Below are 16,054 nucleotides of genomic sequence, written 5' to 3' on the forward strand. Positions count from 1 at the left end.
CAAGATCACCTGTGATGTAGTATGAATCAATACTTCATTCCTTCCTACAGCTGAACAATACTCCATTGTAAGTACATACTCCAATTTGTTATTCATGGGCATTTGGATTTTTTCCACCTTTTGGCTGTTGTGAATAGTGCTGCTATGAGCAAACTCGCACAGGTATTTATTTAAGTGTGTTGAGTGGGTAGATGGTAATTTTATGTTTAATTTTTTTTTTGAGGAACTGCCAAACCAGTTTCCACAGCAACAGAGTCACTTTACATTCTTCTGCATAGTTTTTCTTTTTGTTTTTGTTTTTATGATTCATCAGTAATGAAATAGGCTTTCCATCTGCTTCCTTGGCATTGGCACACTCTTGAATAAATCATTGGTTCTCAACTCTGGCTGTACAACACAGGGAACTTATCAAAGAAGAAGATAGCCAGGCTCCATCTCTAGAAATTCTATTCATTTCTAATAAACCTGGTTTGAGTCCAAGCTATCTCAGGTGACCCTCAGGTAATTCTAATGGCTGCCAGGATTAAGAACTACTACTCTATACACACTCAGGGGAGGTAATACAGCAATTTCCCCCCTATAGAATAGGAATCATTAAATTCTCATGGAACCAGAACTAATTGCAATTGCTAAATCCTTGACTATTTGATTCACAACTATGTATCTATAGCTAGAATCATGCTTGGTACAGAACTGGACAAAATTGTTGGCTTCATGCTAGATATCCAATTTTATTTTAAGCTTAAAACAAATCATATATGACAGCAACTGATAATTTTTAAATGGCATTAATATTTTTAGCTGATATTAGTTAGGAAACCATAGAGAAATTCCCTAATCAGATATTATTTGGAGATGCAAAATAAACTATCTTTCTCTAGTTATTAATTACATTTATTAGATTTCCTTCCAGTAATATTGGTAGGGAATTATTTATTTCCTCAAATAGTAAAGTCTGCAAAGCTAAATAATAAATTGGAAGCAAAATATAAGATGATCAAACGGTACTGACATTTGCTGGAACTGCAGTATGCAATAAAAAGTTCCTTATGTTTACATTTATTTATTTTTAAGATGTGAATGCTACCTAAATCCTGCAGTTCTGTACTTAGTGCTAAATGGCACTATTCTCCATTCCCATTCTCACAGCTATCCCCATTTCCCTTCATTCTGGAAGCCCTGGAAACTTCCTCACCCACCCAAATCTACTTTTCTGATTTGCAGCAAACTATATTATTTTTTCAGTATCTTTCTGTTGAGTTTCATGCAATCTTTACCAGTTTTTATAACAGACTGGTAACCACTACTTTCTCATAATGCTATCCTTTTCCAAATAAAGTAGAGGTTTCTGAAAGTTGTATAGCATATATTTATTTATACTTTAACAATATACTTGCATAACCATTTTGTTAAAAGCCGCATGCTCAGGGAGGGAGGGGCACATCTCATCAACAAGGGTACCAGCATAATGAACATTTGCATACCTAACCCTGAATTGTACCCCACATCTCTAAAACAAAATAAAATAAAAATTTTTTTAAAGTTGTGTGCTCTCAGAATTACCACCCCCACCCAAACACACAGGCTGTATGACATATTTCTTTTTTTTTTTTTTAATTTGAAAGATGTGGCACACAATTCAGGATTAGGTATACAAGTGGTCATCACACAGGTAAAGTTTGGGTCACCCTTTGATTCTCGCTTCACCTAGTTTAAGATCAGGTACCTTTATTTATGTTATGTGCTACCCTCTGCCCTACCTGGATAGTTTCTGGCTAATGCCAATCCCTTTCTTATAGTATTATGGTAAATGTACAATGTCCTCTTATGAGTGAGAACATGTGGTACTCTGTTCTTTGTTTCTGTGATAGATCACTGAGTTTTATAAACTCTAAATCTACTAAGTTGCTGCAAAGTTCATAATTTTCTCCTTTTTATGGCTACATATTATTCCATTGTGTATATGTACCATTTTTTCCCAGTCCAGTTTCGATGGGCAGCATGATTGGTTCCATGTTTTTGCTATTGTGAACAGTGCTGCAATAAACATTTGTGTGCAGATATCTTTTTGTAGAATGATCTGAGTTCCTCTGGGTGACTGTATGACTTGACTAACTTTTTGGTGACTGTCTCCCAAGCAAATGGATACCAGATCATTTCCCAGATGGACAAGTTTCATCCATCTGTTAAATTTTAGAATGCAAAGTAGAATTTCCCTTCTTTTCTAGAAATTTGAGTTACAAAAGATGATTAAGCTGGGCACAGTGGCTCACACCTGTAATCCCAGCACTTTGGTAGGCAGAAGACAAGAGGATTGCCTGAGCCCAGGGGTTTGTGACCAGTTCGGGCAACTTGGCGAGACCTCATCTCTACAATTAGTTAATTAATTAACTAATAGCTGTGTGTGATGGTAACTCCCGTAGTTTCAGCTACTTGGGTGGCAGGGCCAGAAGGGTCACTTGAGCCCAGAAGGTCAAGTCTGTGGTAGCCATGATTTTGCAACTGCACTCCAGCCTGGGTGACAGAGACTACAACTCAAAAAAAAAAAAGGATTATTTGGGTATAAGCATTTCCAAAAGATAAAAGTATTTCCAAAAGAACACCACAAGAAAAAAAAAGAAAAAACTCAAAGAACACCACAAATAAAAATAACTTACTCATTAAGTTTCAAATAAATTATTTTCAAATAATTAAATAATAAGGTTTTTAAAAATAGCCAAAGTCTGAAAACATTTTCTGTGGTTAAAAACAAAAATCCTAATTGTGTGTGGTGGCTTAAACCTATAATCCCAGCACTTTGGGAGGCTGAGGTGAGAGGATTGCCTGAACCCAGGGGTTTGAGACCAGCCTGGGCAACTTGGTAAGACTTAATTTCTACAATATATCAAAAAATTAGCTGGATGTGGTAGCACACCTGTAGTTACGGCTACTTGGAAGGCTGAGGCTAAAGGATCGCCTGAGCCCAGTCGGTCGATGCTGGGATGGCCGTGAATGTGCCACTGCACTCCAGCCTGAGCAACAGAGTGAGACTCTGACTCAAAAAAAAAAAAATCCTAGAAGTTCATGAGGGAGCTATTAAACAGGACAGATGAGACCCCTGGGCCCCAGCCACCACTATTACACAATATGTCCATGTAACAGATACGCATTTGTACCCCCGAATCTAAAATAAAAAATTAAAATAAAATAAACATTAAAGAGGGAAAAAAACCAAAACCAAAAACCATATACTTATTTGTTAAAGAACCTAAACCCTTGCTTCAACAAAGACATTTTCCTCTAGTGACTCATCAGAAAATACTGACTTAATATCTCACCATACATGGCAACCCCCTTGGGTCCCCTCCTGCTCTGGGAGTTTTTCTGTCCTCTTAATAAATCCTGCTTTCTTAAAAAAAAAGTATGTGTGTATATATATATACATATATATGTATATATACATACACACACACACACACACACACACACACACACACACACACACATCACCATACAATGCCAAACCCAGATTAATCCAATCTTGAGCTTAATTTCATGCAGCTGGGGCCACATTTGCTGAGATAAGGATTCTGTCCATTGAACTTCAGTGGCCTCCTCCCATTTTCTTCTTCATGATAGACAGTGAACGTATCAAATGCATTCGCACAGTAAGGATAGATCTTGATGCCTTGACTGTGTTAAATAGTAGGTACTATTTGCCAAAGGAATGAAAAAAATAAATGCACAGATGATCTTGTTGCTTTCTCCTAGGACAGTGTAGAAAAAGGGAAGCCAGTAATAACGGGCGATATGTAAGGGTAAGGAGCAGACGCCAAGCAGTCTACTCAAATCAAACTCTAGTGATCAGATGGAAGACCCAGGGGAGGGGAGTGATGGTGATAGATACAGCAATTCCCCAGGCCAGGGCTGGGGGCGGGAGTAGGGATGCTGGCCTTGACTGTGGTTGCAGGCTGGAACAGCATTGGGTGTGGCTTTCTGGGCTGTTGGAAGAACAGACCCTCCGAATGTCAGGCTGGACTTTAGGATTAGGACACTGAGGTTGGAAACTAAGTTGTTTGAAACTCTTAGCAAAAATGGGCAGGAACTAGCTATCGATCGCAACAGCCCACTGACTATCAGAAGGCGGAAAGAGAACACAGCCATTCTAGCTGCATTGCCAAGTTCCTGAATGCCAGCCAACTCAGGACTTGGGGCATATCGTTCAAAAATGCTCAAGTTTTCATACTGGACTGGATGAGGATAGGAAGGAAATGTGGACTGCTAATATAATGCCAGGCGTAGAATTGACCCTCAAAAAATATTTAAGATTATATATCAGAACTAGAAAAGAACCAAAAATCATCTAATCCAGTTCTCTCAGTATCAGGATTTACATAGACTGCATATAATAGAAAATCCAGGGCAACCCCCTCGAGTCCCCTCCCACTGTGGGAGCTTTTCTGTCTTCCCAATAAATCCTGCTTTCTAAAAAAAAAAAAAAATAGAAAATCCAAATAACAGTGGCTTCAACAAAACTTGGGTTAATTTTATGTATGCAAAATAAGCTCATTTAAATAAGTGGCATTGGAAAATTGCTATAACAAGAGTGAACTGATATAATTACAAAAAAGAGAGATGCAGCACCAGTTAGAGTGACAAACCAGTTCAAAATTCCGGGACCTGAATTTTTTCTTTCTCCTAACCCTAAGAAGTCTTGCTTTGAATTAGGTTTCAGGTTGAACCGGGAATGGGGCAGCAGGGAGTAGGAAGGGAACAATACCCCCCATCTCCAATCCATCCTGTTCAATTATTGTATAAGTTGTGCCTGGAGGGACACTCCATTGTTAGTCTTCAAGTGCAGATACTTTGAACAGAAATCAACATCCGCAAATATACTTTAGATACAGAATCAAAGGTACCACTGATTTTCAAAAAGCTAGCACTAAGGGGAGAGACGTCTTTGGCCAATGGAAAATGTGAAGGAGGCATAAAAACACTGGGTTGCCAGCTTATGCACTGAAACTACAAATTAAACATGGAGAATCAAAGAAGTTTCCAAGGTTGTACTTTTTCTCTGATTTGCTACTGGGATTTTTATGTGTATGTGGTTTTTTTGTTTGTTTTTGCCAGCCCAGGGCAAAGAAGAGCCCTGTTTGAATGGGCCAAGCACACACATCCTGACATGCCAAGTGGGCAATTCGCCCCACTAAAGTTGTGAATTTAAAACAGTGCTAGATCCCAGGTACAGTGAATAAAATCATAATTATGTTTGCCTATTAATATCTCCCTTTTAATTCATTACTTTGGCCAATCAAAAAGACAGATGGATCCTGGAGCATTAAATAAAAAATTACAGAAAATGAAACGGGGATTTGCCAGCTATGACTAGTGCTGTGTCAGACATATGAGAAGACTTTCCAAAATACTCCATGAATGGTAGGCCATGACTGATCTTACTAACACATTGTTTTCAATACCAGTAAATTTCAGCTTCAAATGATAGTCAAGTCAAAGCCTGCACTTTACTTTCATTGTCCTGCCACAGAGATATTTAAATGATCTAATGTGTGTTATAATCTAATAAATAGGGTTTGAGTAGCTTGATGTTTCTCATTTCATTGATGAGAAACCATAGTGTTAGAAATTCTGTCTTCCCTTGTTGCTTTTATGATTGAAAGGAACTGGGCCCTAAACAGAAGTACAGAGAGGTAAAGTAATTTGCCCAGAGAGACATGGCTACCACATAGACGTACCAGGATTCAAATCGGGATAATATCGCTCTAGTGACCTGGTCTCTAACCACTCCTTGATGTTGCATCTATAAGTAAGAATGCTCATTGTAGCATTTCCTAATGGAAAAAAAAAAAAAAAAAAACTTGGTGGAAACTAAATGTACATCAAAAGAAAAATGTATAAGCAATTGTGATATAGATAGCCATACAATGAAATACTGTTTAGTAGTTACAAAGGTATATGTCAACATGAGTCCCAAAAACATAATATTGAATTTTTAAAAAGCATGTAAAACATAGTTCAATATAAAACCATTTATATATGTATATAAACTGTAAAAACATATCAAACAATTCTACATATTGTTTCCATATATTCTACATATTGTTTCCAGATATATTCATATATAGCAAAAGTATGAAAATAGTCATGGAAATTATAAATACCAAATTTGGGATAGTGTCTACCTTTGAGAAATAGAATTGGGGAAGATAGGCATGGAGCTTTAAGCTTATCTATAGGGCTTTATTTTTAATGTAATTAAAGTCCTCAAGAAATTAAGGTACAATGCTAAGATTATATTGAATCTGAATGATGGATATAAGAGTATGATATCTGTTTTCTATATGGTTCTGTATCCTTGAAAATTTACATTTAAAAACAACATTTGCTCACATTAAAATGGTTAATTTTATGTATGTGAATTTCATCTCAATTTTTTTTAATTTTTGAAAAATCTAGCACAGGTGGATCATAGTAGCGTTCACAAATATTAACAACATTGTCTTTGATCATGTCTCTATAATGCAAAATAAAACTTTAAAAATGTAAGTTTAGGCCAGGCACAGTGGCTCAAGTCTGTAATCCCAGTACATTGGGAGGGTTAGGCAAGAGGATTGCCCTAGGGGTTCGAGACCAGCCCAGACAACTTGGTGAGACCTCATCTCTACGATATATATATTTATATGTATAAAAAAATTAGCCGGGCAAAGTAGCATGCACCTGTAGTTCCAGCTACTTGGAAGGCTGACGTAGAAGGAACATCTGAGCCCAGCAGGTCGACACTGGAGTGGCCGTGAGCGTGCCACTGCACTCCAGCCTGGGTGATGGAGTGAGACTCCGACTCAAAAAAAAAAAGTAAGTTTATGGTGCATTAATTATATCAGTGTTGTCCTCATAAGTGTGTTTTTTAAAAGCAGATGTATGGTTCTATATTCAGATTATTCTGGAAAAGAATAGCTAGTACTTATTAAATAAAATATTCTTCATCAGTGCACTACAGATAATAATTTGTCATGATACTTTCCTCACTCACTGGGTGACTTCGTGTCACCTCCACCCCTGGCTGAGATACAATTAACTACTTGTAAGGGATTAACACAAATTGTTCACAATTTTTTTTTTTTTTTTTTTTGAGTCGGAGTCTCACTCTGTCGCCCAGACTGGAGTGCAGTGGCCGCTCCCAGCCACCGCAGCCTCAACCTGCTGGGCTCTGGCGATCCTTCCGCCTCAGCCTTCCAAGTAGCTGGAATTACAGGCAGGCGCTACCACGCCCGGCTGATTTTTTGATTTATTGTAGAGATGAGGTCTCGCCGCCCAGGCGGGTCTCGAACCCGTGGGCTCAGGCAATCCACTCACCTCAGCCTCCCAAAGGCGTGGGATTACAGGCTGAGCCATCGAGCCTGGCTCATGTTCACAATTTTTTTAAGCAGTCAATATCTTCCAGCTGAAAAAAAAAAGTTCCTGACAAGAATGTTTTTAATTTAGCTGTTAACTAACTTACCCACCAATGTAATATCACATTTATAATTTAGTTTTTATTATCCAAAATGACTATTTGGGGCATATTAATAGAGAAATAATAAATAAAGAGCAAGTATTAGAGTTGAGAAACCTAATATTTACATAGTTAGCTTCTCTGAACCTTCAGGGCCCTCATTTCCAAAATAGACACAATAATGTGTAGCTAAAAGGATTACTGAGATAATTATTAGAGAAATACAAATAAAAACTTTATATTATCTCCAAATCACCCCCATAAAAGTGAGGAAGTTCACTCCAAGTTAGTTTAAATTAAAAAACCAAAAAAAAATGAATCAAAATATCAGTTGGCTTCTTTGCAGAAATTGACAAGTTGAATCCAAAAACTAACATGGAAATGTAAGGGACCCCAGAATAGCCAAAACAATGTTGAAGAAGAACAAAGATTCAAACATTCTGATTTCAAAACTTATGACAAAGCTACAGAAATCAAGAGAGTGTTGTACTGTCATATAGTTAGACATGCTGATCAATGGAATTGAATTGAGAGTCCAGAAATAATTCTTAACATTTATGACCAACTGATTTTTTTTTTACAACAGTGCCAAGACAATTTGATGGGGAAAGAACAGTCTTTTCAACAAGTAGGGTTGAAACATGCCAGAGAATGAAAGTGGATCTCTACTAAATATCATATACAAATATTAACTTCAAATGAATCAAAGCTCTATGTGTAAGAGCTAGAAGTATAAATCGCCTAGGGAAAACACAGGCATAACTCTGAAAGAACTTGGATCAGGCAATAGTTTCTTAGATATAACATCAAAAACTGAGCAATAAAACAAAAAGAGGATAAGTTGAATTTCATAAAAATTTTAAAGTTTCTGTGCTGCAAAAGACATCATCAAGAAATTGAAGAGACAACTTACAGAATGGGATAAAATATTTGCAAATCATGTATCTGATAAAAGAGGCAGTTGTAGCAAGAATATATAAAGAACTCTTGGCCGGGCACGGTAGCTCAGCCTGTAATTCCAGCACTTTGGGAGGCCGAGGTGAATGGTCTGAGCCTGTGGGTTCGAGACCAGCCGGGCAACTTGGTGAGGCCTTGGTAGTTCCAGCTACTTGGAAGGCTGAGGCAGAAGGATCGCCTGAGCCCAGCAGGTTGACGCTGGGGTGGCGGTGAGTATGCCACTGCAGTCCAGCCTGGGCGATAGAGTGAGACTCCAACTCAAAAAAAAAAAAGAACTCTTACAACTCAAGAAAAAATAATAATAATAACTCAATTACCATATACAAATGGTCAATAAGTACCTGACAAAAATGCTCAGCATTTTTTGCATAAAGAAATGCAAATCAAAACCACAATGAAATACCACTTCATAGCTACTAAGATGGCTATAATAAAAAAGAACAGATTAATACCTAGTATTAGCAAAGATGTGGAGAATTGGAACTCTCATACACTGCTAGCGGGATTGTAGAATGATGCGGGTGCTTTGGAAAACAATCTGGCAACTTCTCAAAAGATGACCATATGATCCAGCAATCTCAGTCCTGGGAATCTACCCAGGAGAAAGAAAAACTTATGTCCACACAAAAATATGTACACCAATGTTCATAGCAGTGTTCATAACAGTCAATAAATGTAAACAACCCAAATGTCCATCAACTGATAAATGGAAAAACAAAATATAGTGTAGCCATCCAATGAGATATTAATTAACAATTAAAAGGAATGCAGTACTGATACATGCTACAACATGGATGAACCTTGAGGACATTATGCTAAGGGAGAGAGGCCAAACACAGAAGATCACTTATTGTATGATTCTAATGATATAAAATGTCCAGAATAAGCAAATCCATAGAGACAGCAAGTAGATTACCAGTTGCCTAGGACTACAGTAGAGGTGGTGGAGAAGTGGGAATGATGGCTCCTAGTGGGTGATGGAATGTATTAAAACTGACTGTGAACCAGGCTTGGTGGCTCAGCCTGTAATCCCTCCTTTGGGAGGCTGAAGTGAGTGGATTGCCTGAGCCCGCGGGTTCGAGACCCGCCTGGGCAACTTGGCGAAACCTCATCTCTACAATAAATCAAAAATTAGCCGGGCGTGGTAGCACACGCCTGTAGTTCCAGCTACTTGGAAGGCTGAGGCAGAAGGATCGCCGGAGCCCAGCAGGTCGAGGCTGCGGTGGCCGGGAGCGGCCGCTGCACTCCAGTCTGGGTGACAGAGTGAGACTCCAACTCAAAAAAAAAAAAAAAAAAAAACCAACTGATTGTGTTGGTGGTTGCACAACTCTATGAATATACTAAGAACCACTGAATTGCATACTTCAGTAGGCGTGCGCGTGTGTATGTGTGTGTATGGTTAAGTTCAATAAGAGAATGTCAAGGTCTACCAGTACTAGGCTGGCCCCTGCAGGTCAAAGGCTGCTCTTCTCTTTCTCAACATCCCTAATATACTATGTTACTATGTGTGATTTTATTATAATTGCCAGTACTTGCAGTGAACTAGTGAAAAGATGGCTATTTGGAAGGCAGTTGTGAATTATTTTTTGTTTGTTTTAAAATAATTTTTTTCTTTTAAGATCATTTTAGATTCACATGCAGTTATAAGAAATAATACAGAGAGATCTGGTATACCCATTACTCATTTTCTCCAGTGGTAACATGAAAAACTACAACATAATGCCACAACCAGGATATGAACATTGATATACCTAAGATACAGAACATTTCCATCACCACAAAGTTCCCTCATGTTGCCCTTTTAGGGCTACATCTATTTCCTGCCCATCCCATCTCTGCCTCAACCACTGACAACCACCTGTCTGTTTTACATTTCTATAATTTTGTTATTTCAGAAATGTTATTTAAGTGTAATCATACAGTATGTAATTTGGGGGAATTGGCTTCTTCTACTTAGCATAATTATTTGGAGATTCATCCAAGATGTTAAATGTATCAATAATTGATTCTTTCTATTGCCAAGTAATATTCCATGATGTAGATGTTCACATTTTGTAGAATACCTGGGTCATTTCCAGTTTTAGGGTACCACAAAGAAAGCTTTTATGAACATTTTTGTACAGGTTTTTGTGTAACCATAAGTTTTCCTCTCTTTTGGGTAAATGCTAAGGGTTGCAACTGCTGGTTTGTATAGTAGGCACATGTTTTATACAAAACTGCCAAACTGCTTTTCAGTGTGGCTGTAACATTTTACATTCCCACCAACAATGTTTAAGTGATTTATTTTCTCCACATCCTCACCAGCATTTAGTGTTATCACTATTTTTTTTTTAACCATTCGGATAAATGTGTGGCAATGTGTCTTTACGGTTTAATTTGCCTTCCCTAATGGTTTATAATGTTGAACATCTTTTCAGGTGTTTGTCATCTGCTTATCTTCTTCAGTGAAATGTCTGTGTGTATATTTTGTTCAATTTCTATTGGATTTTTTGTTGAGTTTTGAGAGCTCTTTATACTTTCTATTCCTTTATTAGATATGTGATTTGTAACTATTTCCACCCAATCTCTGGTTTGTCTTTTCATTCTCTTAACAGGGCCTTTTACAGAACAACAAAAAATTTTTTTATTTTTATGAAGTCCAATTTATCCATTTTTGCTTTTATGAGTAACGCTTCTGGTGTCAAGTATAAGAACTCTGCTTATCCCCAAGTCCTTAGAAAATCTCTAGAGATATTTTTTCATACTTTTTCTAAGAGTATTATACATATCTTTTACATTTAATTCCATGCTCCATTTTGAGTTTTTGGATAAGAAATGAGATTTTGGTCAAAGTTTGTCTGTTTGCTTATTTTATGTATGGATGTACAATTGCTTCAGCATCATTTGTTGAAAGGGATATCTTCTTTCTACTGATTGCTTTTATACCTTTGTCAAAAATCAGTTGGGCATATTTCTGGATTCTCTAATCTGTTCCATTGCTGTATTCTCTATCCCTTTAATACCACACAGTCTTGACTGTAGCAGCTATGTGAGTCTTGAAATCAGGTAGATGGATTCCTCCCAATTCATTTTGTTTTTTCCCCCAGAACACTTTAGTTATTCTTGTTCCTTTCCCTTTTCACATACATTTTATAATAATTTTGTTTATATCTAAAAAAATCTATTAAACCTGTCAATTTGGGAAGAATTGACATCTTTACTATGAACATGGTTTATCTCTCTCTTTATGTTTTCTTGATTTCTTTTATCAATGATTTCAACATAAAAGTCCTATGCATGCATTTTGGTTTTTGTTTTGTTTTCAGATTTGCATCTATTTTATATTCTTGAGTGATTGTAAATTGTATTGTATTTTGGTGTCCACATGTTTATTGCTACTATATAGATATTGAACTGATTTTTGTATGTTTGTCTTGTACTCTGTGACCTTTTGAACTCATTTTTTAGTTATGAGCATTTTTTTGTTTGCTTGTTTTTTTTAAGATGTGAATTATTTTTTAACAATAAGTAATATGTTTATTTATTTATTGAGACAGCATCTTGCTCTGTCATCTAGGCTGAAGTATACGATCATTACTCACGGCAGCCTTCAACTCCTGGGCTCATGCAATCCTCCTGCCTCAGCATCCTTACTAGCTGCCACTAGAGGTGTGCACCACCATTCCTGGCTAGTTTATTTTTATTTTTTGCAGAGACAGGATTTTGCTATGTTGCCCAGGCTGGTCTCAATTCCTGGTCTCAAACAATGCTCCCAGAGTGCTGGGATTACAGGTGAGAGCCACCATGCCTGGCCAATATGTTTAATACATGGCACATTTTAAAGATTTTTTTTGTGGAGGTAACTTTCTGATAAAATACGAAGAATAGTACCTTTTATTTGGATTTACTGTCTACATAAAATTGGAGACTTGTGTGTTAGTCTGTTTGCATTGCTATAAAGGAATACCTGAGGTTGGGTAATTTAAAAACAAAAGAGATTTATTTGCCTCATGGTCCTGTAGGTTGCACAAGCAGGATGGTGCCAGCATCTGCTTCTGGTGGGGGCTCAGGGAGCTTCAAATCATGACAGAAGGTGAAGGGGGAGCAGGCATGTCACATGGTGAGAGAGGGAGCAAGATAGGCAGAGGAGGTACCACACGTTTATAAACAACCAGCTCCTGTGTGAACCAATACAGAGAGAGCTCACTCATTAACACAAGGATGGCCTCAAGCCATTCGGAAGAGATCTGTCCCCATGATCCAAACACCTCCCACCAGATCCTACTCCAACACTGAGGTCACATTTCAACATGAGATTTGGAGAGAACAAGTATCAAACTATAGCACACTGTGTCTACTTACCCCTAAATATTCAATATGCATGCTCCTAAGAACTAGGACATTTTCTTATTTAACCACAGTGCAGTCATTGAAATAAAGAAATGTAACACTGATACAAAACTATTTTCTAATCCATAGTCCATATTCAAATTTCATCACTTGCCTCAATAATGTTCTTTATAGATGTCATTGCCACCTGGAGGAGATTCAATCCAGGATTATGCCTTGCATTTAGTTATCATACTTCTTTAGTTAAAAAAAAAAATTGAAACAGTCCCTCGGTCTTTTTGTTGCTTAGTCTTGACATTTTTAAAGAATCCAAGCTAGTTATTTGGTAGAATGTCCCTCTCTTTGGGCTTGTCTTGTGTTTCCTCATCATTAGATACAGGTTACACATTTTTGGCAGGAATGCATTTTTATATTATATCTGGTTCTTGTCAACAAAAATAACTCAAATGTAGTTGTATAAATACATAGGAAAAATAAAGTATCAAGAGTCATTTATTTGTTATTTCTTTCAGTTGCTAATCATTTTTAATTAAAAACTCTAGATGTAGAATATGACATGGTGTTTGTCTGTGGTAGCAGGTAGAGTAAGAAATCTTCATGACATGGTTATTTCAATACAACAATCCCTTAAAAAAAAAAAACACACACTTTCATCAAGTTCATAGAGTAGTGTTGAGAGGGAGGGACTTTTCACTGATTTCTAGCATGAACCCATGGTTCACTTCATGGCAAAATGGCACTCCAAATAAACTCCAAGCAGGAAGTCCAACAAAGGAACCTGAAGGGAAACAAGATTGAGTTTGGGGATCTCAGACAGTACAACATATGATTTATGATCTCTGCCATTTGGAAGCTTCTCTGATTCCTTTTTTAAATAAGGGCCCCCCTGAAATTAATGTATTGGCTATTCTAATTGTGCTGGTATTTCTACCCATTTATCTTCTTCTTATAGACATAATCAACTATAAGATGCCAAGAGGATCTAGAAACTCTATATATTCTTTTTCAAAAACAAAGTGTACATCATGGTCTTTTAGTGTAATAGGATGGGTGGAGGAGAGAGGAAAAAAGAAAACATAGAAACTCACACAAAAAATACTACATAAACAGGCCGAGCTTGGTGGCTCAGCCTGTAATCCCAGCACTTTCTGAGGCTGAGGCGAGTGGATTGCCTGAGCCTACGGGTTCAAGACCAGCCGGGCAACTTGGCAAGACCTCGCCTCTACAATAAATTAAAAAATTAGCTGGGCGTGGTAGCACGGCTACTCGGAAGGCTGAGGTGGAAGGATCGCCTGAGCCCAGCAGGTGGACGCTGGGGTGACCGTGAGTGTGCCACTGCACTCCAGCCTGGGTGATGGAGTGAGTCTCCGACTCAAAAAAAAAAAAAAATCACAAACAAACAAAAATACTACATAAACAGATTTTATGATAAAAAGTGTTTCTACATGCCAGCACTATTTACTACCACAAAATCTAATAATGCAAAATATTATGAAAACTATTTTAAGCTTTACATGTATAATATTGTCTTAAATATTAAATCCAAAGACGATGATGATTTCACATTCATGAGTAAGTCATAAGAAAGTAAATCATTTTTTGTTTAAAAAAGGAATATGTGTACATATACATACACATAAAGAAGGAAAGAAAGGAGGGGAAGGGGGAATGAATGAATGATTAAATAAGATAACAGCCTCAGAAAGTACAATATTAGTCTTTCTAAAAACTGAACCAGCTGGGTATGGTGTAATCCCAGCACTTTGGGACACCGAGGTGAGAGGATTGCCTGAGACGGGGTTCGAGACCAGCCTGAGCAACTTAGTGAGACCTCGTCTCTACAGTAAATCAAAAAGTTAACTGGGCGTGGTGGTTCATGCCTGTGGTTCCAGCTACTTGGAAGGCTGAGGCAGAAGGATCGCCTGAGTCAAGCAGGTTGAGGCTGCAGTGGCCATGAGTGTGCCACTGCACTCCAGCCTGGGTGATAGAGTGAGACTCCAACTCAAAAACAAATAAACACAAATTTTAAAAGGTAAAAAATAAAGCATGAACTCAAAAGATGTACAAGTGAGACAAGTAGAAGCAGAAAACAAATCTTAGTCACTGCTATTATATATGACTCATAGCATACTAAAAAGAATAACACCGCAGTGGACAGCATAACAGGCTACTTCAATTCTAGGTCAAACTTTTTACCCAGAAAAATATCTTGAACTTGTCCTCACCCTTCCATTTCTACTCCCAATACTCTGATAAAGTCTTTAAATTAGTTCTTATTTTCAATGGTTTTTAATAGCATCCTAACTAGTCTGTCTGTAGTGTCTTATTCATCGAATCCTTTCTTAACGTGTAATCAAGGTTGCCTCTCTATGACTATTACCCTTGATAATGGAAATGATTTAACAGGTTGTGCATATGTCCAAACTCAGCACATTGCATACATTAAGCTCATATAGTTTCTTGGATATCTATTTTACCTCGATAAAGCAAAATTATCTGTCTACACACATATCTAATCACATCCCTATCCTACTCAAAAACCTTCAAATGAAGAAATATGGTCCAGACTTCAGGGCATATTGTTCAAGGGCTGTCCAGCCTCAGCTTCCTTAAGCCAGAATATTAGAAAAGGGGCTGATCCTCAAAAATACTAGAATTTCATAACACTGTGCCTTTGTTTTGATTGTTCTCTCTGTCAGCAATACCCATTCTAATCTTTTTCCCATCCACTTCATTTTTCAAAGCCCATCTCAAATACCATAAAGCTTTTCCTGAGTTCCTCCACACACTCTCACTCCATCAATATTATACCATCCCTCCTGCTCCTGGAGTTTCCTCTACGCCTCGGTAAGAGCACTTATATAGAATTGCAGTTCACTGCAGAGCAAGGCACTTAAGTGCTCAAGAAATGTTTGTTAAATTAAATGAGATAATTTTTAAAAAAATTTTATAATGGAAACTTTCAGACAGATAAGAACAGAAAAAAAATTGTATAAAAGGGGGGGGGCAGCCGGGCTCGGTGGCTCAGCCTGTAATCCCGCGCCTTTGGGAGGCTGAGGTGAGTGAATTGCCTGAGCCCGCGGGTTCGAGACCCGCCTGGGCAGTGAGACCTCATCTCTACAATAAATCAAAAAATCAGCTGGGTGTGGTGGCGCATGCCTGTAATTCCGGCTACTAGGAAGGCTGAGGCGGAAGGATCGCTGGAGCCCAGCAGGCCGAGGCTGCGGTGGCCGGGAGCGGCCACTGCACTCCAGTCTGGACGACAGAGTGAGACTCGAA

This window comes from Carlito syrichta, unplaced genomic scaffold, assembly GCF_000164805.1.
Source record: "Carlito syrichta isolate Samal-C Ts95f unplaced genomic scaffold, Tarsius_syrichta-2.0.1 Scaffold301835, whole genome shotgun sequence".
Lineage (NCBI taxonomy): Eukaryota > Metazoa > Chordata > Mammalia > Primates > Tarsiidae > Carlito > Carlito syrichta.